The sequence below is a fragment of the Puma concolor genome, chromosome E3 (assembly GCF_028749965.1).
Source record: "Puma concolor isolate L17-30 chromosome E3, mPumCon1.1.hap2, whole genome shotgun sequence".
Classification (NCBI taxonomy): Eukaryota; Metazoa; Chordata; class Mammalia; order Carnivora; family Felidae; genus Puma; species Puma concolor.
This window is the reverse complement of record NC_141682.1, coordinates 9813971-9839851: the sequence shown is the minus strand read 5'-3', so window position 1 is coordinate 9839851 and position 25881 is coordinate 9813971. Positions and strand designations below refer to the sequence as shown.

Below are 25881 nucleotides of genomic sequence, written 5' to 3'. Positions count from 1 at the left end.
GAGGGCGTTTGGGGACCGGCAGACCAGATCCTTCTACAGGCCTGAAATCTCTGCCAAAGGGCGAGCCAGCTCTCTCTGGATCTCCCGTATGTTGGGCCGCCCAGGGGCGTTCCTGTGGTTGGCAGAGAAGGAATCTAAAACCCTTGAGCCTCATGTTTGTTCTTTGTTGGTCTCCACTCCCAGGTGTGGTCCCTCTTTGACTCTCGGGGCTCCAGGTGTGCAGAAAGATCACCTGGCCTTAGAGGTGAGGTTGGGCATAACCAGATGCCCCGGATGGAAAGGTGGCGTGCGAGTGTCCCACTCCCCAGCTCCCACCTGCCCTGAACTCTTCCCCTCCCTGCCATCCCAGAGAGATCCCCAGGGCCCTGCCATCTGGAGGGAAGCTGTCACCTTGGCCGTGAATGCTGGAGAGCAGGGAGCCCGAATCCCTCCCTGTCCTGTAAAGGAAGACAGCTGGCCTGAACCACAGGTGTCAAATTCCACTAATCTGGTTTCTCTTCTTCTTACCTGGGATGCAAGGAGGGAGCCTCTCCTGGGGTCTGGGGTGGGTAGTGGCTCCCAATACCAGCATCCCATCAGTCTTTCTTCCCTCGGGGAACCCCATAATGGACTGGGGAGGAGTGAGCATGTGAGTGAGGCACCAGGGTGGTTGCATCTGTGTGTGTGTGTGTGTGTGTGTGTGTGTGTGTGTTCAACATGGGAGCTAGTGGAAACGTTTGAAGGTGGAGGGGACACGGTGTAGTGATTCACCCATTCTCCAGTGGGAAAGGTCCTTGTGCCAGCTGGTTCGTCTCAGGGACAGTGCTGACTGTGCGGGAAAGGCCCTTTGATCGCCTCTGGTCCTGAGAGGAAAGAATCCTGTCCTGAAGCTGCATGGAGTGTGGAGGCCAATCCCACATACCAGCCTCCCATCGCTTCTAGAGACTGCCTTCTCTGGATGAGGACAGCCCTGTCCCATGCTGGCCCGGTGTCAGCTTCCGCCCGGGCCTCTTGAGCCAATGTGGCTCAGTACCCCTTAGTGTTAGCAAGCTCTCTGGAGTGTTTGGGGTGGACGTGTCGGCCCCAACCCCTCACGCTGCAATCCCAGTCCTAATGCAAGAAGCCTGGGCCTCCCTGCAGGCCCTGGGCCCCTCCCGCCCCTGAGCTTCTGGTGGTTTCTGCACCTGGGAGAGGTTAAGCTTTCCTGAGAACCAGCTCCGGCTGGGAGTCCTGTTACATTGGGCCACAGGGAGAAGGGAGCTGGAGCTTAGGTTGCTGCTGGCCCTGGGAGGCTCTGGGTGGTGTTAGGTAACAATTCCAGCCCTCTCCAGCTTTAGGGAGCCTGGCCCCAACCCCCATCACCGGTCCTGAAAGGCAAAATCCTGAGCTAAGTCCTGAGATCTGGCTTCATTCTCTCCAGTGGGCTTTCGGGGGTCCTGAGCCTGTCACCCAACCCTGGGAGGCACGACTCTTACTACCATTTTATGGATGAGCATATTGAGGCTCAGGGAAGGAAGTGACGTGTTCGGTAAAGGCAGAGTCTTGATGGATACTTAGGTCTTCAGCTCGCTGGTCCTGCCCTGCTCTTCCTACTGTTCAGGCTGCCCCGCAACCAGGGAGGGGGGCTTGCCGGGCCGAGAGCCAAAACATCTCTGCTGAATGTGGCTTAACCAACACGGGTCTTCTCCGAGCTCTGTGCATGTGTGAATATGTGTGCGTGCACGTTTCCTGTGTGCATGCATGTGCGTCTATGTGGATACGTGTATTGTGTGTGCACGCACATGTTTCTATGTGTATGTACGTGCATACCTGTTGACATATCTATGTGCCTGTGTGTGCATGTGTGGGGGCGGGGGGACTGAGTGCCTTCGTCTTTGTCACTCCTTGCCCCCATGGCACCCTGTCTCCCCTCCCTTCCTTCTGACCCCTCAGGACCCCCTCCTCTCACCCAGCCCCCTCCCCACCATAAGCAAAGCTGCCATTTAACTTTTTTTTTTTTACATTTATTTATTTTTGAGAGACAGAGCACAAGTGGGGTGGGGGTGCAGAGAGAGACACACAGGCTCGGAAGCAGGCTCCAGGCTCCAAGCTGTCAGCACAGAGCCTTATGTGGGGCTCAAACTCACAAACCATGAGATCAGGACCTGAGCCAAAGTTGGACGCCCAATCAACTGAGCCACCCAGGCGCCCCTCTGTCATTTAACTCTTGAGGGTCACTTGGAAATCCCTGCCCTTGGCCTTCACTTCTCACTCCTACCCTGGTGGTCCAGGAGGCTGGGAGCAGGATAGGGGGACTAGTGGTTCTGTCTCTAGAGAACAGCTCTTCAGTGCTCTTGGCCTCTGGCCTGGGAGAAAGACACCAAGTAGCTGCCCTGATGGGGTTTGGGGGGCACTCAAATCTTGTAGCTGCTAATGGGACCTAGTCCCTCCCCAGTACCCCTCCGGTTTCTTTGTTTTCCAGCTCGGTCTTCCAAGAAAACTCGGTACTGTCTACTGAGTGCCAGAAGCCAGACATCTGGGGACATCTGGCCAATCTCTACAGTCACTGGGCCCCTGCACCTGATCTAGGGGTGCAGATGGAAGAAGAGCCCTGTCCAAGGTCGTACAGCTGGGACACACGGCCAGGTGAAGTCTGGGTCTTTCCTCTGTGCTTCAGCTGACGCTCCCTCCAGCCCAGGCTCATTGGTTAGGGGAGACAGTGGGCCCCTGGCTTTCAAAGCAGCCCGTTTTGTGCTGAGCACTTGAGTCCAGGGCTGAGTGTGGAGCATGCTCTCCCCACCTCCCAGGGCCTTTGCACCTGCTGCTCTGGTTGCCTGGAGGCTTCTCCCCCAGATGTCTGCATGGCTCACTCCCTGACTTCTTTCAGGTCTCACCCTACTTGTGCACTTATCAGAGATGCCCCATGTCTAAAACAGCACTCCGAGCTTTCTCACCCTCCTCCTTGCTTTATTCCTTATAGCACCTGCCTACCCTCAGCTGACTTCTTACATAGGAAGCCCCCCCACAGAGCCAGCCCCAGCACCCCCTGTCCTGCTCAGCAGGCTGCCGTCTGCTGGTGTCCATTTGGCATAGGTTCCTGCCTGTGACTGTGCTCGCCAGCCTTTGCAACGAGCCAGTCAGGCCCCAGGCTGTGCCAAGGGCCCACCGTGTGCTCATCCTGGTTTTGGACCAGGCCCTGCCACTGACAAGTATGATCTTGAGCAAGTCAAGCCCAGCTCTCTGAGCCTCAGTTTCCCCCTCAGAGACAGGGATTATAATCACCTCCTGCAGCTCGTTGCAACAATGAAAAGTTGGCTTATGTGAAAATTCTCTGTAAGCTCTAAAGGGAGGTGGGTAAAGCCATGGGCCACGTGACTGGGGACACCCAGCCCCAACACCACACAGTGGTAATAATAATCTTCCCTTCCTCTAGGAAGGACGGCAGGAGAGTAAGATCATGGTGCTCTAGGTCCCTGTATTAGGTGGCTATTGCTGCATAACAAATGATTCCCAGATCCAGCAGCTTGGAATAGCAAACATTTATTATCTCACAGTTGTTGTGGGTCAGAAAATTCGGAGCAGCTTAGCTGGATGGTTTGGCTCAAGGCCTGCCTTGAGGTTACACGTGGGGCTGCCAGCATCTGAAGCCGACTGGGGCCGGAGGGTCTGTTTCCCGCTCACTCGCACAGCCATTGGTGGGAGAGCCCAGCATCTCGCTGGGTTTTGGCAGAAGGCCCCAGTCTTATGCCATGAGGGCCTCTTCTTGAGGCTATGTATTCCCACAGCGTAGCAGCTGGCTTTTCCCCAGAGCTGATCAGAGAAAAGGAAGTAGGGCAGAAAAGTTGCAATGTCTTTGATGGCCTAGCTTTGGGTCATATGTCACCCTCCTTCCTGTGTGGCTCGTGGTCACATAGGCCAGTCCTGATATAGTGTGGGATATCAGGAGGTGAGATCACTGAGGACCACTCTGAAGAATGGTGGCCAATGTCCCCTGCTCCAGGACTTACACAGTCACTTCATATGCCAGAACCTTCCCTTCCTCCTTCACCCTCACTCTCTCATCTGTCACTAAAGGCCCATCGTAGGGCCTCTACAATGCCTCTTTGGCCAGGTCCTCAGTTCCTCCCTACTGGCCCTGCCCAGTGAAGATCCTCGTGGCTTCTCTCCTGAGCACCCAGGCTCTTCTGATCCAAAGTGCACATGCTGCATGCAACCTTTGTTGGCTCCCCAGCATATACAGACTCCCAGGTGAGCCCCTCAGCCCCTGTGACTGGCCTCCTCCTCCTCTCCAGCCTGAGCTGGTAGGTAATGGGAGAGGCCTTAGGCATCTGTCCCAGACAGGGTGACCTATTGAGAAAATAGGGTTGTTAAGATATATTTGGACTAGTTTCCAGATCCCTCACTGTCCTAATCATCTTTCTGGTCATTCATTCATTCATTCATTCATTCATTCAAATAGTGACTGAGTACCTACCTGCTAGGTCCTGTGTCAATCCTATGAAGTGAGTGTTATAATTATTTCCATCTTAGAGATGAAGAAACTGAGGCTTGGAGGTGGCATAACCTGTTCAAGTTCCCAGAGTAGGTGGGAATAGTCATATCTGGCTCCTGATGCCAGGGTCTGAAGCTTCCAAGCACGGACTATGGGGTGCTAAGGATGTCATATGTCCCAAAGAGGCCTCCCTCCCCTGGGCCCTACTCATAAACACACAAGAAGCCTGGGCTTGGCTGAATGGGGCATCTTGGCTGTTTTGTGAGGGGTGAAGGCCTTGGCCAGGGCAGAGGCTGTTCTGGAACCAGCTCCAGCCTCACTTCGCTGTTTTCGGTGCCTGGCAGGGCCACTCAGGGTGGAGGCGTTTCTCAGATACAGATACCCTAAACTAAGCCATCACACCATGCCCCTCTGCCCCGTAAAAGGCCACTATGGGGCTCGAGTCCTGGGAAGGCAGGACGGTGCCCAGCACAGGAACTGCCCCTGCTGATTGGCCCTGCCTAGGGCATCTACACCCCCGGCTGCCCAGGTGGGTGCATCCTCAACATGGGGACAGGGCAGGTGCAGGGGTTAGGAGGCTGGAGACTGAGCACCAGGAGGTGGCAGGACTGCCCCCACCTTGTCCCTCTGAGGGAAGCCTGGTCCAAGGCAAGGAGGGCAGAGAGCTGGCTGTCCGTACTTGGCAGGACGGTGGGATTGAGACCTGAGAGGAGCTAGGGATGGGCAGAACGGCTTGGAGAAGCCTCGGTGAGGAGGCAGGTAGCTGGTGGGGCTCTGGCATGCCCTCTGTCCACCCCAGCCTGCGGGGGGTTGAGGGGAGGAAGGAGCTGGTGTGGTGCCTGTCCCCGACCTGCACCAGGCCTGGTGGTGTCATGGGACAAGTCCTGGATAGGGATGCTGAACCGAGGGCTCTAGTCCCAGTCCTGCCAACCCATTTACTGTGTGACCTTGGGCAGCAGCTTCAGCCTCTCTGGGCTGAGTTGTCACATCTCTAGATGAGGAGGTTGCATGTGATGATCTGGAAGTTTTGTCTGTGCTGACTATTTTTCAGTTTGTGGAAGGACCAAGTGACGTGCTACCCTCTTCCATTCTCTTCCACCTCACCGGCTCCCACCCTGTCCCAATCCTTTGGCCATTTCCAATTTCCGGCCCTGAGCCCCCAAGCCGAAGACCAGTGACTTCGGGGGAATTTTCCAGAGGCTTGCAGTGCACAGATCTTCACGGTCAACCTCTCTCTTTCCTGGAGGCTGTCTGGGCAGGCATTTTTGGCTTAGAGAAGCAGAGCGGGGTGCCCAAGGCCACACGGCCTGGGAGGCCCAGGGCTGGCCTGTCAAGGGCAGTGCTTACTACACGCGTCTAGCGGGCCTGGGTGGGCAGTGGGGGACGCAGGGGAGTGCTGGCCCAGCTGCGGGGTGTCAGGCTGAGTCCCTAGAGAAAGACCCCTTATTTCTCTAGCTCTGCGCTTTCTGAACCACCCACGGGATGGAAATGTATACAGATTCCTGGCCCCTGGCCTCCTGAATGGGGTCCCTGGAATGGTGCATGGGGATTCTTCCGCCTCCTGAGGTTTGCAGCCGCTGGTCTGGATGACCTGGGAAGGGTGGGATGGGGTGAAGCCTCTCTGCAAGCAGGCCTCAGCCCTGCATGGGGGTGCCGCCTGCAGCCTGCCTGGGAGGCCGGACTCGTAGTGGCTGCTGTCTCGAATTGGGCACCCGAAGACACCTGGCTTGGGCCAGGAGCTAGGAGGGAGTTTATAAGGCATTCTTGCAAAACACATTCAGGGCAACAAGGCCGTAGCTGTTTTCTCTTTCCTGAACAACAGCGTCATCTTTTCTTCTTGGCCAGCTTGGCAGAGCCAATGTTGCCAAAAGGATTAAACTAATCCTGTTATCGTCCCTGCGGATCTCCGTGAGGGGCCTGATCGGGTTTCCTTCCTTGTGGGGCATGACCCACCCGCCCTCCGCCCCAAAGCCAAAGGGTTTCTCCAAGGCCCTGGGAAGCTGCCTCTGGGGTGAACAGGGTCTCTGAGACCACATGCGTGCAAAGCCGTTCCTCAGAAATGCACTGAGGGCCGCTTGGGAAAGAATTTTGTGAAAAGTAATCCTGAAAACCAAAAGTGATTGGTAATGAGGGGTTGATCAGTGTCTTTTACTAGAGGGCTAGTCCTCTGAGGTCACTGGTTTTCCCAGGGAGATTTCGCCTGGGCTTCCCACATGCGAAGCACTGAACCCAGGCGCCCGTCTGTCCCTCTCCTTGCCTTAGGAGCCATTTACTGGTTTCCCCAGCCATGCGGGCTCCCAGCAGTCATCTTTAGAAATCGGAGAACATCCCAGCAGATATTTTCCCCTTCATTCAGCTTGTTACTCAAACCAGCTTTGGAAAGTGGGTAGGCTAGGGGTGCCTGGGTGGCTCAGTCAGTTGGGCATCTGACTTCGGCTCAGGTCATGATCTCACAGTTGTGAGTTTGAGCCCCGTGTCAGGCTCTGTGCTGACAGCTCAGAACCTGGAGCCTGCTTCGGATTCTGTGTCTCCCTCTCTCTCTGCCCCTCCCCTGCTCATACTCGCTCTCTCAAAAATAAGTAAACATTCAAAACATTTTTAAAAATTTAAAAAAAGGAAAGTGAGTAGGATCTCCCCTGTTTCGCAGACAAGAAACTGAGGCCGGGAAATCGGGACAACACACCCAGGGTCAGAGGCACATTTCCCTGAAGCTGCAAGACCCCTGTTTGCTGTAAAAAAAAAAAAAGAAGAAGAAACCTGAAAATTATGGCTAAAAACACCGTGAGTGAGCTTTAACTTCTCTGTCATTATAAAACATCCATCTGTGACTTTATTTCTCAAAATGGAACAAAATCTGGGTCATGGTATTTGTAATATTCTATCCTTTTTTCTTACTTAAAAAAAATTTTTTTTAATGTTTATTTATTTTTGAGAGAGAGGGAAAGAGCGCGAGCAAAGGAGGCGCAGAGAGAGACTGAGACAGAATCCGAAGCAGGCTCCAGGCTCTGAGCTGTCGGCACAGTGCCCAACGTGGGGCTTCAACGAGCCATGAGATCATGACCTGAGCCGAAGTCAGACGCTTAATCGACTGAGCCACCCAGGTGCCCCTTACAGCCTTTTTTCTTAAAGGGGGCCCCAGTGTGCATCAGCCCTTGGGAAACCTGCTCCAGTCCTGCCAGGGTCCCTCAGGGCCAAGTGGCAGGATGGTGGCTCCAAGGCAGCTTGGAGCTTTCCTTCTACCTCCTCCTGTCCTTCCTCCTGCCCCTCCCTACCCCCACCCTGATCTCATTCCCACTGTCCTCAAGATGATGGGTTGGTATGTTTCGCCTGCTCTGTTTCTCTGCAGAGGTGGGTGGTGGGTTCATGAGAACTGATTGGCATAGATATTCTTACTTCATGTGGTACTTGGAAAATAAGTCTATAATCTCTGTTAAAAGGTATTGGATTAACTCATATTGTAAAGGTGTAAAGGCACGGGGATGTATGTCAGCTCATTCAAAGGGAACTTGAGCCAGCCAGAGATTTCACAGATGGATGGGTTGCCTGAAAAGGCAGCGAGTGCCTCGTCAGGGGGTGTATGCAAAAAGTGGCTGGAAGCCATGAGTTACTGAAAAAGTAGATTCCAAATTTGGGGAGGGGTGGCGTGTAAGGTTTTCAACACCTCCAGGACCCTGCGAGTCTGTGAGGGCGGGTGCATGGAAAGAGACCAATGCAGGATAGAGGTGAGTGAGCACACAACAAAAGGTCTCAGGGCTGGGTTTGGGCAGGAAGAGGCTTGGAAGTGAGGGTGGCCTTGGCTGGATGAACACTCTGTCAGCTCAGCGTTGCCACATTTGGGGCAAGCGGTTGTCACCAGGGTGGCTCTCCTGACATTCCTCCCAGCTGTTCTCTGCCCTGTTGTGAGGCTCTTGTTTTTTTGTTTTAATTTATTTCTTTAAGTTTATTTATTTATTTTGAGAGAGACACAGAGAGACAGAGAGAGAGAGAGAGAGGTGGGGAAGGGCAGAGAGAAGGAGAGAGAGAGAATCCCAAACAGGTTCTGCATTGTCGGCACGGAACCCGATGCGGGGCTCGATCTCATGAACCACAAGATCACGCCCTGAGCTGAAAACCAAGAGTCAGACACTTAACCAAATGAGCCACCCAGGCGCCCTGAGGTTCTTGCTTTCTGAGAGCCTGTGTCTGTGCCAGGATGCTCGGGCCAGCTCAGCCCCTGCCCCTGCTGGATGCAGTGTAAGATACCTCCACGGGGGTAGGCTTCTCCAGGTGGGACCCCGGAAGAAGATCGGCTCGTTACCTTCACACAGGTGCTACAGAGATAGAACCTGACAACCCCGAGGGACCCGAGAGCCTACAGCACGTCACACACCAGACCAGGTCAGAGCCTCAGTGTCCTAATCTGTATTATGGGAACATTAGTACACACCTTTTGAGATCGTGTGAGGTTTTAGTGAGATCTGTGATTCTCAAACCTCAGCCTCCAACAGCATCCCTTGAGAGGGGGGCTTTCATTGACACACAGATTTGGGGATCCCCTCTCCCCCAGAGTTGCTGATTCAGTGGACTTGGGAAGAGGTCTGAAAAGTGGCATTTCTAGCCAAGTCCCAGGTGTGATGCTGGTTTGGGGACCACACTTTGAGAATCACTGAACTACACCGGTGTCCAGGAGACCACCAGCCCCTCCGGGCCGGGGATCAGCTCTACCCTACTTCTGTTTCTGCGAGGTGGCCGCTCAGGGCGGGCGCACGGCGGGTGCTGTCAGTACCTGTGGGCGAGCCGAGCCGTTTGAACTGCGTGTGAATGGAAGCCAAGCAGTCTCCTCCTCAGAGGCCCTTCGAGATGGTTGTCAGCGGGTTCTGGTCGCCATAGCAACAGCTGGCCGCAGCTCAGCGATTTGGGGAAGTAACCACTTACGGGGCTCTTTGCGATATTGGGGAAAGAGTGCAGAGGTCCTGTCCTAGAGCACGTGGACAAGAACGTGGGCAATGTGGTTTTCGAAACCTCCCTTTGCCAGGCCACTGTTTTGCTGTTTGCTGGCAGTGAACCTACGAAGGATTTAAACTTTGGTTGCATAACAGAGAAAGGAACAAAGGGAAGGGTGGGTGTGTGGCTGGGTAGGGAGTGGGAAAGAGGAAGGAATCCTTATTCCTGAGAACCACAATGCGCTTGGCCTTGACACACATAGACCTGTGTTATCCTCACCCAGGCCCTAAGGGACCACATCACAAGGGCCCTCCTGGGACCCTTCCAAGGCCACACAGCTCACAGGGCCTTGGCAGTCCAGATTGGAAACCCACCCTGCTGTTGCCAAAGGTCATGTTTGTTCCTTCACTTCAGGGCTGCCTCTTTGAAACTGTTGAACTTTGGACATGGTTTGAGGGACCCGGGGGTGTGGGAGTAGCAGGGAGGCGGTGAGGAAGCCTTGGGGGGAAGTGTTTTCAACACCTCCGGGAGCCAGGCCAGTAGGTCGGTCGTATTCTGGACTTCGCCCTTTGTAGCAACCGCCCCCTCCTCTTTATTCGCTTTCGTGTTTGGATCCACCTGAGCCAGACTTCGGATGACGCACCCCCACCCCCAGTTCTGGCCAAGTTAACCCAGTAAGGCAGTGGTTCTTGTATTCCCATGTGCTGATTGATTTAAAGTTTCAATTTCTGTCTTGCCTGCAGAGATCCTGACCCAGTGGCTGGGGGTAGGGGTGCCCTAGGAGTTGGCATTTAACAGGCCCCGTGATGACTCTGTTGGAGGCAGCCCATTACCTGCCCTTTGAGACATCCAGAGCCTCTGCCTTCCCCCGTATGTTCCAGGTGCCTTCTGGAAGCCCCCAGGTTTCAGGGCCTTCTTATTCTAGTGCCCCAGCCGCTTCTGCCCTCTCCTCTCTGCTGTTCCCTGGGAACAATTTATCCAGCCCCCACAGCACTGTGTACACACAGGAGAGCCACAGCTGTCCCCAGCTGGCCAGCACACCCTGCAGCCAGCTCGGCCACATACACCTGGCTCATTAAGCCCAGCAGTCCGCCCCTCTGCTCTGTTTCATAAGGACCTGGCTCACGACCAGAGGCCTGAACTGGGAGGCTCTGCGCAGGCCAAGCCAGGTGTCCCTGACATCAGAAAGGAACTGTGATGTCTTGAGCCCTTTGGAAAAGGGATTTGGGCAGAGAAGCATCCCATCTGTGGAGAAAAAACTGACTTTGGGGTGCCCCAGCCAGAAGGGGCTGCTGCTCTAGTTCCCTGCCTCAGTTTCCTCCCCTGTAAGAGTGGGGACAAGACCAAGGGCTCATCGAAGAGCTTCAGGAAGTCCAGGGTCCTAGGCATGAGGTTTGGCCGTGGGCTTAGAGGTCAGGGAGGTGCGTCTTCGGGCTCTACCCTCCTCTCCTCTTTGACAGTGAGGCTCACCTGTGTACTGGCCTTCTACCCCGCTGTCACACAACCATCCTTTTGCTCATGATCACAAGCCTCAGGATGCCTGTGAGAAGTGGCAAAGGCAGGCACAGGATACCTGCCCCCGCCCCCACCCCCCATTTTGCGGATAAGGAAACTGATTTCTTATCCAGGAAGGGAAATAAAGAGACTAACCACGCATCTGGTTAGCAGTCAAAGCAGAATTTGGCCCTTGACCTCCTGAAGGAGGTTCTGTGCATCTGTGCTTGGGTGACTGCCTCATCCCTGGCCCTGCAGGTATCAGGAAATCTGCCTGTGGCATCGGAAAATCTGCAAAATCGTTTCCCCTGCATGCTTACGGAAACCTCCCGAGGGAAGAGGGCCAGGGCGATGCTTAATTTGACAGACTTGGAGGGCCCTGGTGGCATTTCAGACACCACGTCAGAGAGCTGGTGTGACACTTAGCATTTATTTTTATTTATTTATTTATTTATTTATTTATTTATTTATTTATTTTTTAACGTTTATTTTATTTTTGGGACAGAGAGAGACAGAGCATGAACGGGGGAGGGGCAGAGAGAGAGGGAGACACAGAATCGGAAGCAGGCTCCAGGCTCTGAGCCATCAGCCCAGAGCCCGACGCGGGGCTGGAACTCACGGACCGCGAGATCGTGACCTGAGCTGAAGTCGGACGCTTAACCGACTGAGCCACCCAGGCGCCCCCGATTTGCATTTCTTTTACGTGTGGGGTTGAAAAACTCTTCCTATGGTGAAAGGCCATTTGTATTTCTTTTTTTCTGTGAACTGATGATTGATATCTTTTGTCCACTTATATTAATTTGTTTTTTCTCATTAATTAGTGCAGCTCTTTATGAGGGAAACTAGTCCTTTGATTCTTAATAGCAAATATTTTCCATTTGTCTTTTGACTTTGCCTGTAGGTCTTTTTTTTCTTTTTATGTTTATTTTTGAGAGACAGAGTACGAAAGCAGGCGAGTGGCCGAGGGAGAGGGGGGTGGGGACAAAGTATCAGGAGCAGAGAGCCCGATAGGGGGCTTGAACTCATGAATTCAGAGATCATAACCTGAACCAAAATTGGATGCTTAACCAACGGAGCCACCCAGGTGCCTCCCGTCTGCAGGTCTTTGGCACACAAGTTTTTATTTTTATGTAGGCAGATTTCCCAACCTTTCATTTATGTCTTTTGGAGTTTGTCATAATTCAGAACTCCCTTTTGGAGATTAACAGGAAATTCTCCAATGTTTCCTTGTAGGACTTTGCCTTTTTCTCCTTTTTTACATCCTTTAAATTTTTTATCCATCAGGAATGTATATTGGTGTGGAGTGTGAAGTGTGTACCCAACCTACTTTTTTTTTCCAGCGGGCCAGCGAGAGTGTGTTCTGGGGAGGACGAGCGATTAGTGTCGTAATTTGTGGCTTCACGGAAGCAGGGTACAAAGATTCAGAGTCAAAGGCTGAAGCCTCCCAGGGACACCCAGGGAAGATGTTCAACAAGATATTGGGAAGGTGGGAGGGAGTAGCAGAGATCTGGAAGAGGAATTTCCCCACCCCTCTCTTGAGGGCCAAGTGAAAGAGTTACACCTTTCCTTGCTCGGTTGGACAGGGTGCACCTCACCCTGAGGGCTATTACATTTATCACATCTGTTGGAGGGACTGGTTCAATGGGATGGATCAGACTGGTTCTTGACAGACTGGCTCCAGAAGCCTAGAACTGGGGCCGCAGGAATAATCTGTCTCAAAGTATTGCTGCTGGTTGGCTGGTCCCGTCTTTAAAGATGGAGAATGGGCTCTGAAAGAAGTGAGTTGCCCACCGTTCCAAAAGGAATTTGCAACACAGCCTCTACTACTACCGCTATGACGACTACTACTACTGGCAACGACTTCCATTTCTAGACCACTTACTACTGCACTGAGTTAAATCTTTTAGAAACACAAGTTATATCGCCTAGTCCTCCAAAATCAGTAACAGGCTCCCAGAGGTCAGCGCACAGAGCTTGATGCGGGGCTCAAACTCACAAAACCGTGAAATTATGACCTGAGCCGAAATCAGGAGTAGGACGCTTAACCGACAGAGCCACCCAGGCGCCCCCAGAGGTGGGGTTCTTAACCACGACCAAAGCAGCCGGACCTTTCCAGCCAAAGGCGCCCTCTGCCCTGCCCCCTCTCCGCCTCCGCGGTCCAGTGCTCGCCCCCAGCCTGATCACTTCCCGTCCCCTACCCCAAGCGGGCCCGCATTCCCGTCCCGGCCCTCCGCGAACTGGGTTAGGGAACTGGGCCGCGGAGGAGAGGAAGCGCGAACACACGCAAGCGGCAGCCGGCAGCAACAAGCCAGACAATCTCGGCGCACAGCCACGGCCCCGCGGTGACCCACGAAGCGGGGCAGCCCGCCCGGGTACCGGCAGCGTAACGAGCACTAAGACGCCCGCCGCCAGGAGAGCCCAGCGCCAGGCTCTCTGGCCCGGCGGCGGGGCGGGACCGCTAAGGGGGCGCGGCCGGGCCGGACCGTACCAACATCTCGGATTTGCGGGGGGGGGGGGGGCGTGGGCGGAGGAGACCGGCTCTGACAGCGCGCGCGCGGCTCGGTGGGGCGGGGCGGAGTCCCGAAGGCCACGCCTCCACCCCCGCGGCCGGCGCGGGCTGTGGTAGCGCCTCAGTGGTGCGGGCCTGCGTCCTGCTCAGGTGGCCACAGTGTTGCCGGGCCGCCCGCGGTGAGTGCGTGCTTTCGTGGGTGTGGGGTTGAGAGGTCAGGGCGCCGGGGCTCTGGGTGTCGGCGCTCTGGGCCCGACCGCTTTCGGCCGCTTCAGCTGCCCGAGCCCTCGGCGCTGGGGCGGGCTCTCGGGCCGGGTCGCTGCGTGTCTCAACTGGCGCTCTCACGGAAAGCGCGGCTCCCACCCTGGCTCTTCCAGGGGCGGCCTTTCCCCTCGCGCTGACCTCTCGCGGAGGCTTGAGGGTCGTGGTTTTCACGGCCGAGGGCGCCCGACGGGCCCTTCCGCCGAGGGCCGAGCCTCGGTGTCAGAGGGCTTGAGCTGCAATCTCCGCTCCGCCACCCTCGGCCAAGCCGCTTTTCCCCTCTGAGGCTCAGTTTCCCCATCTGTACAATGGGCCTCAGGAGAAGGCCAAGTTATTGCGGTAACTCACGTAGGAGATGCTCTGTGAATGCGACTGGAACCCGAATCCGACCCTACAGCATCAGGTGGACTCAGTCGAGGGCTCAGGGGAGCCTGCCAGCCCTTCCTTTACTGAGAATCGCCCGGGGTGCGGGCAAGGGCATTCCTGGGGGGCAATGCCCCCTCCAGGGCAGGTGCCTTGGCGGCCGCTGCGACACATCGTTGCCGGGGTCTGCTAGTTAGTCGTGACCCCCTTAGCTCGTGGGAGGAATTGGGTAAGAGGTCAAGGTCTCCTGGGAGATGAGGGGGCTGCAGGGAACTTGACCTCGACATTTTGCTTACATTTCTCAAGCCCATTGTGTAAGCTGATGACCAGTACGGAAGAGTTTGGGTCCCTTTCAGTGAAGGTGGCTGCCCCTTCTCTCAGACCCACAAAACACAGCCTTTCCTCTGAATTTGGCTGGGCTGGGATTCTAGAGCTCTAGCATCCAGGGAGATGGGGCTGGAGTGGGCAGTTCTGGATTTGAATCTTGGCACCTTGGCAGGACCCTTAACTTCTTGGAGCCTTTGTTGCCTCCTCGGGAGTGCAGCTACTGATACAGCCCCGTCTGCCACCCACACAGGTGTTGAGGTTCTGAGCATCAAAAAAGGCTTGGAGGGTGCCACTGAGAACGGTGACCTTCCGTGTGAGCAGATCAGTTAACTAATCCTCTGGGATCCAGTGTCCTTACTGCGCTGTTACTCCTCGGGCCCTCTCGTTTGGGGAGGAGACATTGGTTCCAACTCCTCGCAAGTTCTGCCTATGCCGATGGCTCCCCTTTGGGTGGTTGTGAGTCCTAGTTGGTAGAGCAGTGAACCCAGAAGGGAAAGCGTTCTTTTCTCGGTGGCCCTCTGCGGAGGTCTTCTTTTCTTTTTTGAGAGAATGGACAGTCCTTGCGTTTCTCCTGATTTGTGTACCAGCTGAGATGAGAAACTGTTTCATCGGGCAGATAGCTTCATCATTGTCTTGAGTGTCCAAAAAACAGGGCTGCGTTTCAGAGAATGGAATATTAGCCTTCAGTTGTGTTGGGGTGTTGAAAACTGCAGAGGGGTCTTAACTGTCCCAGATTCTTTGTGGCTAGCACTTGGGGGAAAACAGCAAGTAGGTTTGAGACAGAGAGAACCCCAAGGATGTGCCTCAGCACCTGGGAAGAGCATTGACTGAAGCCGACGTGAGTAAGGCAGGTGAATACTTCTGGGTGGTAGGAGTTTGTGAAAGGCCATGGGTTTGGTTGGTTGCCTGACAAACCTACCATTTTGGGACCTGCCAGTGTCTCTGAGTTGGTTCTTCCTTAACCCCTTGAAAGTCAGGATCTGAGTTACAGAAGTCCACCTGTGCTCGGGAGAGTATTTGGAATCGGGACTGCTTGGCAAATCTAGAACATTTATTTGCTAAACCTATGGAGCGTTTCAGGTTAAGAAGAGTTTAGCTTTTAAACAAAAAATTTTCCCCCTGATGGAAGCTTCTGTAGCTGTATGACCTTCCGTGGTTCCAGAGATCCCAGCTGCCCCTGCAACATCTCTGCTTCCTTGTGCCTTAGGAAGGAGCAAAGCACAGGGCTGGGGGTCACGGAACGTGCCTTCCAGCTATGGCACTAGCACCGTGTGCCTTTTGGCAAACCACATCGGGCCTGTGGGCCCTCAATTTAATGCTTTGGGATTTAACTTCTATGTCGGATTCATCTGAAAATTAAAATCAGAGGGTTTCCTGGGTGGCTCAGTTGGTTATGCATCTGACTGGATTTTGGCTCAGGTCATAATCTTGCGGTTTGTGGGTTTGAGCCCAAGCGCAGAGACTGCTTAGGATTCTCTCTTTCCCACCCCCTCCCCCTCTGCCCCTTCCCTGCTCATGCTTGCACTCTCTTTCTCTCAAAATAAATAAATAAACTTAAAAAAAAAATTAAAATCAGAAAAATGAGATGGAGAAATGGCTGTTTTTATAAAAATGTATTTTTTTCTGTTTACAAAACTATTAAGTGCTCATTATTAAAATTATAGAAATACACAGTGTATCCAGTGAACATCCCTCATAGCCTTACACTGAGACAAAGAAATCACCACTGGTGGTATAATACGTGTTCCCAGATATTTTCCTTCACATATAAAGACACTTATTATCTAACTTTGTTTTACTTAAAACGACAGAAATCTTTTACTATTTATTTTTACTATTTAAAAATTTTTTTAAATGATTGTTTATTTTTGAGAGAGAGAGAGAAAGAGAGAACACAAGTGGGGGAGGGGCAGAGAGAGGGAGGGACACAGAATCTGAAGCAGGCTCCAGGCTCTGAGCTGTCAGCACAGAGCCTGACACGGGGCTCGAACTCACAAGCTGTGAGATCATGACCTGAGCCCAAGTCACACACTTAACCGACTGAGCCACTCAGGAACCCCTTATTATTTTAAATTTTAAATACAGAGTCATACTGTTAAACAGTCATACTGTTTTGAGGCTTGCCTTTTATTCCTTACCATGATGTCTCTATCACTTTGTAAAGATCTACCTCAGTCTTTTTTAAAATGACAGAATATTCCAGTAACCAGAATTATTGGGAAAAAATGTATTTTTTGCAGCTTTTTGCTATTGTGAATTCTGCGGCAGCCTTTGTTCTTTATCTTTGTGCCATTGGGCAAATATTTTTGTAGTATGAATTCTTAGAATTAGAAGAGCTGGAACAATGTTTATGAGCTTTTAAATGTATTATTTAACAGATACTGAATACCATATACCAGGCACTACTTAGGTATCGAAAGTTTGGTTATGACAAAACAGACAAACCCCCCATGAGTCTGACCTCTTATGGGGGGCAAACAACATAATGGTTTATCAAATGATACCTAATTTGGGATTTAACTTTTTATTACATAGCAGATTCACTTAAAAATGAAAATCAAAAAAAGTGAAATGGAGAAATGACTTTTTATAAAAAATGTATTTTTTCTGCTTACCAAAAAAGGAAGTGCTTTTTTTATTTAAAAAAGACTATTACAGAAATATGCAATACAGACTGTGAATGTCCTTCATAGCCTTCCACTGCGACATTTTCTTTATCGAGAAAAATAATACAAAGGAGTGTGTGTGTGTGTGTGTTTATAGAAATGGTGTGACTTTAAATGTCAATTGGTATTAAACTCCCCTCCAAAAACAGTACCTTATTTTGCTCCAGAGACTCAGCATTTTTAAATTCAGAATTTTCAGGTCAGTCATGACAATGCAATGCTAATGGCAAAGAGTGTTTTTATTTCAGGAGAATTTGTGCCAGACTCTGTGTTAAGTTTGTATTATGTATGCACACGTGTGTGCATGCACACACCCAATATTGTGTGCATGTGTGTGTATTTTTAAGTTCTTCCGATGACCCCAAAAGGCTAGTGTTTTCATGACCACCTCACAGCGGGGGAGGCCATCTCAGAGATGCAGTCATTTGCTCAAGGCTGAGGGTGAAGCGGAGGCCTCACCAGGGCCCCTCTGCCTCCAGAACCTTCGCTCTCCTTTTGTGCTGTGTTATCTCATTTTCTGACTGTACAGGATTTTTTTTTTTTTTTTTTTTTTTGGGTGGAAGGGAAATCACATAATCCATGTAGTTGTTCAATAATATGATTGTTCCTCCCCACTTCCAATACCAAAACACCAGTAAGTATGTCTGTCTTTTCTTTTTTAATTAAAAAAAAAAAAATATATATATATATATATATATATTTTTTTTTTAAGTAAATTCTACCCCTGATGTGGCTGAAACTTACACCCGTTGAGATCAAGAGTTACATGTCCTTTCTACTGAGCCAGCCAGGTGCCCCTCAGTATGTTTTAATACGTCTCACTGTATGTTATAGTGTAAGAAACATAAACGAAATGAGTATCTTATATATAGAGAGACAATGCCTGTCCATTATCATCATCATCATCATCATCATCATCATATAGGCTACAGAACAAAGCTTCTTTTTCTGTGTAGTTCTGTTGTCTGGCATTCGATAGAGATTTAGACTCCCCTGGCAGGTGGGAGAAGCTCCTGGGTCAGAGGTAGCATACCAGCTTATACAGGTGTTGCCTTGCTCCAAGCCTTATTTGGTTCAGCCATGAAGTGGGAGAAAGAATCCACACCCCACCTGCCTCCTGGAACAGTTCAAAAGGTGTTTATTTTCCAGCGGTTAATTCTCCCCATTCTTGGCAGTGTTTCCATCCCTGTGGAATGATGCTTAAAAAACACGTATTTGGCCCTCAGGTTCTAAGAGTCTGTTTAGAGCCTGGTGCAGGCGCTTGAGAATTCTGTCAGGGAGGAGAGCAAACATAAAGCGAGCAATTACGGCAGAATGTGTTGAGTTCGTTCTGGAGATAGATCGTGTGAGATGCTTATCCTTGGTGCTGAGCCCAGCATGTGCTGGGGAACACTCAGGGTGAGCTGCTTTTATATAGGGGTCATGCAAGGCTCCACAGAAGAGGTGACATTTAATTTGGGTCTTGGAGGGTAGGTGGGATTTCACTGAACCCATGAAGGCACACTTCCCCCAGGGGGTGTAGGGTAGAGGTTGCCTGAGGCTTGGAAGCAATCTGGGGCTTATCTGAAGGGGTCTTGTGATCCATGCTAAGTGATGGGAAGGCTTTGAACTAGGTGGATGATGTGACTAGGACAGAGCAGCGTATTCTTGTAGTGGGTTTTCAGACCCTCTCACTGCCAATATCCTCCCTTCTGGGTGAATTGCTCATTTGGGAATCTTACTCCGCTTAAATCTGTACCCTACTGTTTTAGTCTTTTACATCCTGAAAGCGTTATTCCTTTCCCAACCCCCTCCCCGGGTGAGGTGTTCACATTAGTTGTGTACCTGTCAGGGTGTGTGTGTGTGTGTGTGTGTGAAGGTGGTGGAGGAGTCCCATGAGGCAGACTGTGGCTCTTAGAAGGCTGGTGGCTCCTGTGGGTCGGGTCCACTGGCACCAAATTCATCAGCCTGTTATGCCTGATGCTGGTTGGTGTGGCCACTCGGTTGACACTGGAGTATATTGTGAACAAAGCATCTCGGGGACCTGGTCCTTGTGGGTGTCTTGTGGAGAAAACTGCTGATGTGGGGGCTTTCTTTCACTTGTAAAAAGGTGACTGTGGAGGGGGGAAATCTCCTTTGATTGGGGTGCTGGAGGGGGAGGGATTCTGATCTTTGCACAGCACCTGCACATGGCTCAGAGGACTGGACACGCACCTCCCAGAAACTAATCAGTTTCTTTTTTTTTTATTTTTTATTTTTTTTTTAACGTTTATTTATTTTTGAGACAGAGAGAGACAGAGCATGAACGGGGGAGGGTCAAGAGGGAGACACAGAATCTGAAACAGGCTCCAGGCTCTGAGCTGTCAGCACAGAGCCCGACGCGGGGCTCGAACTCACGGACCGCGAGATCATGACCTGAGCCGAAGTCGGCCGCTTAACCGACTGAGCCACCCAGGCGCCCCGAAACTAATCCGTTTCAAGGCTAAACTAGAATATAATGATGGGCCAAATGGTGGTATTATCAGCCATGGACTGTTTCTCAGGGAATTGGATTCTTTCATCTTTATGTGTTTTTGAGAGAGAGAGAGAGAGAGAGAGAGGGGGAGAGGGAGAGGGAGAGAGAGAATGATCAGGGGAGGGTCAGAGAGAGAGGGAGACACAGAATCCAAAGCAGGCTCCAGGCTCTGAGGTGCCTTCTGATGTGGGATTTACATAATTTGCTTCTAGGTGAAATTTATGAACTATGTTTAGTCTTTTTTTTTTTTAATCTCCCCTCATTTAATCTTCAGTGCCTTTTCCGGTGCCCTCCCACCCCCTGCCTCCCTTCTGTATGATCTGTTCCTTTGGTGCTCACGTAACAGCACTGTGACCTTGTGATACTTTGATCCTCACTGGCATACCACCTCACTGCATTGGGTAGGCTGGGTCTGTACAAAGGTTTGAGGGTGGTGTTGGAACACATGAACTTATGCTCACCTCTGAATCCAGAGGCGTTGACTGTATCTGTAGGTCACTTGGGGTCGGTTTTCAACACTGCAAACAGGGATGGAATGTGTTAGCCAATTGGGCTCAGCTGCTTCTGTGGGTGGGGTTTGGGTTGGGACTCATTCCAAACATCAGCAGGTTTCCTGGCTGGGATTTGTAGTCTTGTGAAGAGCATCGTTGGTTTCAGTTAAGGGTTTCAGAACCTTTGTGATTGTTTAAGAAACCACACAGTGTCATGTGGATAGGTTGAGCGCCGTCCTTTATGTAATGTGATTTGCAAACTCTAAAAGGTCGTGCGTGTAGCATGGCAACAGAGATGGAAAAGCTCGCTCCACCTGCCTGAAACCCCACCAGCAAGGTCTCTCTCCCTGTTAGTGACCTCACCCAGTTCCTGGTCCCTGAAGCTCTAAAGGCAAAAGACAGGTTGACCTCTGCCTTCCTCTTCATTCTCAGTTTCCACCACCATGCAGTCCTGTCTGTTTTTAGTCTTTGACTCTCTCTCCCCTGCTGTGGTCTTATCGCAAACTCCTTCATTTCCTGCTGCAGTCGCCCCTAATTGGCCCCCCTGAATCCATAATTCCTTCCCACTCCTCCCTAGCACTTCTCAAGATCTATCCATGCTGGTTGATCTCCAAGCCCTGCTTTTTTTTTTTTTTTTTAATTGTTTGTTTATTTATTTGTTTGTTTATTTTGAGAGAGAGAAAGTGCATGTGTGCAAGCTGGGCAGAGAGAAAGGGAGAGCCCCCCAAGCAGGCTCCGCACTGTCACTACAGAGCCCGACACAGGGCTCGATCTCGAGAACTGTGAGATCACGACGGGAGCCAAAATCAAGAGTCGGATGCTTAACTGACTGAGCCACCCAGGCACTCCCTCCAAGCCCCCCTTTTATCACCCCCCCTTTGCTCAAAAACTCATAGTCGCTCTCACTGATATAATTGTTTGGTGTTTTTTCCTTTTTCCTCTTTTTTTTTCCTTTTACCCCTGTAAAGGATATGGAAGTGGCTTGTAATAAAAGGAGAGCCTACTTCTCTCTCTGTCCCTAATGGCAGTGTGGTTGGACTAGAACGTGAATTCAGTAAGAACAGGGAACCTCCCCATCATTGGCATGAGAGTCAGCCAGTGCGTGGTACAGTGCCATGTAAGGCAGGCACTCTTGCTGAATACCAACTGAAGAGGAATGAATGGGTGAATGAATGATTATGGCCCCTTTCTCCCTATTTTCCTGCTAAGCTTCCTCCTACATTTTGATTGAGCCCAGATGCCAATGTTGGGTCTGATCTGTATTTTTTGAGATTATTCTAAGATGCAATATGAACCTTTTGGAGGATTTTAGTTTCCCATCTAGGTATGAAGATTTAAATGTTTCAAGTTCCTCCTGCAATTAGTCGCTTATTCAGTAATTCAACGATTAATCATTTTAGGGGCGCCTGGGTGGCTCAGTCGGTTGAGTGACCGACTTCAGCTCAGGTCGTGATCTTGCGGTTTGGGAGTTCGGGCCCTGCGTTGGGCTTTGTGCTGACAGCTCAGAGCCTGGAGCCTGCTTCGGATTCTGTGTCTCCCTCTCTCTCTGCCCCTACCCCACTCATGCTCTGTCTCAGAAATAAACATTAAAAAAAATTTTTTTTTAATAATTAATCATTTTATAATTGAAAAAGAGAAGGAACTTGGGTACCTTCCCTGTAATATTCTAGGTCTTCCTAGATATTTCTGGATTTGATCTGCATGTCAAAAACATGAATAAATGTGTTTATTTTAAAAATTCTGAAGTGAAAAGAGGGTTCTAGTGTAACCTTTGATTGCTTCTCGGCCTTTTGGCTAAGATCAAGTATGGTGTAACCTTTGAGTGTCTGTTGCATGTCAGGTCCTGTGCTGGGTATTTTATATCTCATGTAATCATCCTAACACCGTGAGGATGGTCAGTGAGGGGACTGAGGCTGAGTGACAAGAGTGCCTAGGGTCCCACCGTGTGTGGGTGGCGTATCTGAACCACGGTCTGTCTGCCTACAAGGCCCATGTTCTTTCATGTCTCAGCTGGGTTTTAAGTTAGTTGAGTTCCAAGGCCAATCCTCTCCTCAGCCAAACCCCAAACCATGGAGACAACTAAAAGCCGAGAGTCTAGTCATTGAGAGAAGTACACTGGGAGGCAGGTAATTGCACCAAAAGGTGGTCAAGGGAAGCTATTGGGTTAAGCACAAAAACACTCAGCTCAGCACTTCCTAGAAGGCAAGCCAGAGAAGGATGGGAACGAACAGCAAGCATTACTGAAAAAAGGAAGTGGGCCAGTTTAATACAAGAAGCCCTTTCCCTGGGCCTTCATCTGAGGCTCACTGAATAAGGCAGCGGAGCGGGTTCTGTATCCAGCAGGTGTTGGTAGAGCACTTGTGAGTACCAGGCCCTGTTAGAGGTGCTGGGACTGCGCCCACGTGTGGACACAACCGACGGGATGAAGGCGGCTCAGGCCTGGGCAGAGGGAGCGTTCCATAGAACAGAGGAGCATGGCCCACAGGGAGCCCTTCCTGGGACCCGCTTGGGTAAAGGCAGAGAACTTCAGTCTCTGTTATACTCCTGCAAGGGCAGATCTTTGGGGGGTGGGAGCAAGAGAAGGCTCGGCGTCATGGGGAGAGCAGTAGAATCCAGGACAGTGAGTGTGGAGAGTCCCTTTGCCAGAAGCAGGAGGCAGGCAGGCCAAAGTGGAGGCCCTGAGGGTCTTGGCACCTCCCACGTGCAGTGTCCTGCCACGCTGCTGTGGAAGTTGAAAGGCCTGGCTTGGCTTCGTGCCCCCTGAGTGGCCATGGGCAGAGCTGAGATTTGTCAGAAAGCAGTCCCGATTCCGTTCCAGTGCTCCTGGCTGAAGGGCCAGCAGGCCGGGCCATCGGGTGTGGAGTGGCGAGCCTGGCCCAGGAGATTTTGTTGCTTCAGTCGTGTAGCAGCGTATTCTGAGCCTCACGTTATGCCAGGCCTCCTGAGCACTGGGGGTACAGAGATGCGAGGTAGCTCCAGCCAGACACCAGCCTCTGTGTGTCTCCAGGGATGGTTGAGTTTTGAGCGATGCTTTCACCTGTCAGTACAGCCAGGATGTTAACTGCACAATGAACTCTCATTCAGTGAAGCATTGATGGAAGCATCAATAACTCTGCCCTGCTCTGAGAAGGTTTTGAAAGGCAAATAAATGGAGAGGGTGGCTGTGATGCCAGCTGGTCTGGGTTTGAATCCTGGTCCTACCACTTATCCTTTCCCTGCCTTTGGACGAGGTACTTTAGCCTGTGTGGTAACTACTGCTCCTGTGCCTCAGAGGGTTATTGTAAGGATGAAATGAAATAATAGAATGTCATCTTACAGGTGCTTAATACATGTTAATTTTTGCAATCAGTGTTTGTTTAGGAAAAAAAATAAATAGACGAGGAAAACAAAATGATGGCAGTGGGGGGACCCAGGATTAAGGATGGTGTGTGTGACTGCTAGAGGCTCTTTAAGTTTGTCCAGAGTTCCCTGATGTCCAGAGAAAGGGGGGGAAGACAAATCGGGAACGGGGAGTGACTACTGATGGGTAGAAGACTTCTTTTGGGGGTGATGGAAATGCTTGTGAATTAAGCAGCAGTGGTGACCGCACAGTGGGTGAATATTCTGAAAACCACTGAGTTGCATACGTTGAAACGATGCATTTTATGATATGTGAATTAGATCTCCATTTTTTAAAGTATATTTATTTATTTTGAGAGAGAGAGAGAGGGAGAGACAGAAGCCCAAGCAGGCTCTGTGATGTAAGTGCAGAGCCCAGCGCAGGGCTCGAACCCACGAACTGCAAGATCATGACCTGAGCTGAAATCAAGAGTCGGATGCTTAACCAGCCGAGCCACCCAGGCGCCCTGAGAGCTCCATTTTAAAATTAAGAGGCCATGAGTCCTTGAGCAGCTGGACTCCCTCTGGCTCTGCCACTGGCCGCCCGTGCCCTCTAGCAGGTTCCATACACCTGCGGCACACACATTCACTGCTCGCTGTGTATTTCTGTGCTTCCCCACGTTTCTTAGCCCCCTTGAGAGCTGGTGATGTGTGTCACTTCCAGCCGGAAGCATTTAAGAGCTGGGGCTGACCCCTCGCACAGTCTTCTCCCCACCACAGCAACATGGAATTTATATGGCGAGGTCGTGGAGTCACAAGGAAAAAGCTGCTTGAACTACTGAGGCCCCTTATGGAGACCAAGAACCTAGTGGTCACCTAGCTTGCTTCCACTAGACATTGCATAACGTTAGGCGTTAAGCCGCCTGGGGGTATGTCGGTGTCAGGGGGGGACACCTTTTCCTAGTAGGGTGGCCTGGAGAAATGTCCTCATTGCCCTCGTCCAGGTGCGCTGTGTGATGTGGTGCACATCTTCTCTAGCAGGAAGCCGCTGCAGATGCAGTGAAGCAGCGGCATTCATAACCCAGGTGTGTCCCCGCAGCTTGCTGTGGCCAAGTATGCGGCAGCTCTCCTGGAAGCATCTGTCAGAGGGAGCATGAAACCGTCAGCCTCAGGAGCCTCTCGTGCAACCTGGTACCCCAAGTGACAGCACGGCCCCAAAGGACTTTGTTTTCCTAGTCTCTAGGAGAACGTGGTTCTCATCTGTTCTTGTCTGTGGGTAGCAAAGTGAGGGTTGTAACAAGCAGTGACAGAGAAGGTCTCAGGCCCTTCACTGTCCCTCTGGATTGCTGGCTGTGGGACCGCCAGTAATTTGCTCGGCCCTTGGGTCTTTGAATCTGTGTCTGTAAAATGGGTGAAACAGGTTTATCATAAGAATTTAAAGGAAGAGCTCTTATGAAGTGCCCGACCTTGTGTTTGGCACATGGTAGGTGTTGAGTCAGTGCGAGTTCCCATTGCCTGCCTCCTGCTTAGTGCGCGGGCCCTGCACTTGGCACTCAGTAGGACTCCACGGGCCTTTCTCTCTCCTGCAATTCTGACGATTTGTTTTTTGAGACCCAAGGGCACCAACCCTTGTCTCTTGGGGTTCATGAGGAATCCAGGTCATCAGACATTGATTCAGCACTTGGCTGGAGGACTACAGAGATGAATAAGCCATAATTCTTGACCCTAAGTTGTTCATGACCAGGTAGGAGACGTAGATGTGGAAGTAAGGAACTCTCTTACAAGGTGCGGCTTCATGGCGTCACTGAGCATGGGTAGGAAGGAGGGCATTTTATGGAGGAAGTGGCGCTTGAGTTCATCCTTGAAGACACAGCTTTGATAGCTGCAGACAGAGAGGGAAGAACATTCTTAGTAGGGAGAACAGTGAAGCAAAAAGAGGCAGCAAACAGTGTGTAAGATGTTGGGAAGCTGATGGGAAGACCTTTGAATAAGGATGCCACTGGATTATTTCTTTTACACTTATTATTTCCCACCAATTTTGGACTTATCGAAAAGTTACAAAAACAGTACAAAACAAGATTCCTTTTTATTTCTCACCCACCTTCCCCTGACGCTAACATCTTACGAAATTATAATACAGTTACCGAAAATAAGAAATTAACATTGGTACAGTATCATTAACTATTAACGGAAGGCTGGCAAACTTTTCCTGAAAGTTTGGGGCCAGAAAGGAAATACTTTAGGCTTTGTGGGTTGTAAGGTCTCCATCACAACTCCCCGACTCTGGTGTTTTAGCAAGCTGTAGTAGGTCATCTGTGTATGAATGAGCATGACTGTGTTCGAATGACACTTGATTTTCTTTCTTTTTTTTTTTAAATTAATTTATTTTTATGTCTTTTTTTTTTTTTTTTTTAATTTACATCCAAATTAGCATACAGTGCAACAGTGATTTCAGGAGTAGATTCCTTAGTGTCCCTTCCCCATTTAGCCCATCCCCCCTCCCACAACCCCTCCGGTAACCCTCAGTTTGTTCTCCATATTTATGAGTCTCTTCTGTTTTGTCCCCCTCCCTGTTTTTATATTAT

At 51.0% G+C, this 25881-nt stretch overlaps 1 protein-coding gene and 1 long non-coding RNA gene across 2 annotated transcripts in view; one reads left to right on the top strand and one right to left on the bottom strand.

Annotated features, from left to right (window-relative positions):
- Positions 1 to 3482: 3482 nt before the first annotated feature.
- LOC147572957 (uncharacterized) lies at positions 3483 to 9482 on the bottom strand. The gene is made up of 2 exons (XR_015245407.1): positions 9216 to 9482; positions 3483 to 4305 (listed from the first exon to the last, which is right to left on the bottom strand). It is a non-coding gene; the product is annotated as an uncharacterized LOC147572957 (long non-coding RNA).
- Positions 9483 to 13401: 3919 nt separating this feature from the next.
- POR (cytochrome p450 oxidoreductase) overlaps positions 13402 to 25881 on the top strand; it is a 62499-nt gene continuing 50019 nt past the window's right edge. The window contains exon 1 of the mRNA XM_025923396.2: positions 13402 to 13555. The gene's annotated coding sequence lies outside the window, so the exon portion shown is untranslated. The remainder of the gene's footprint in view (positions 13556 to 25881) is intronic.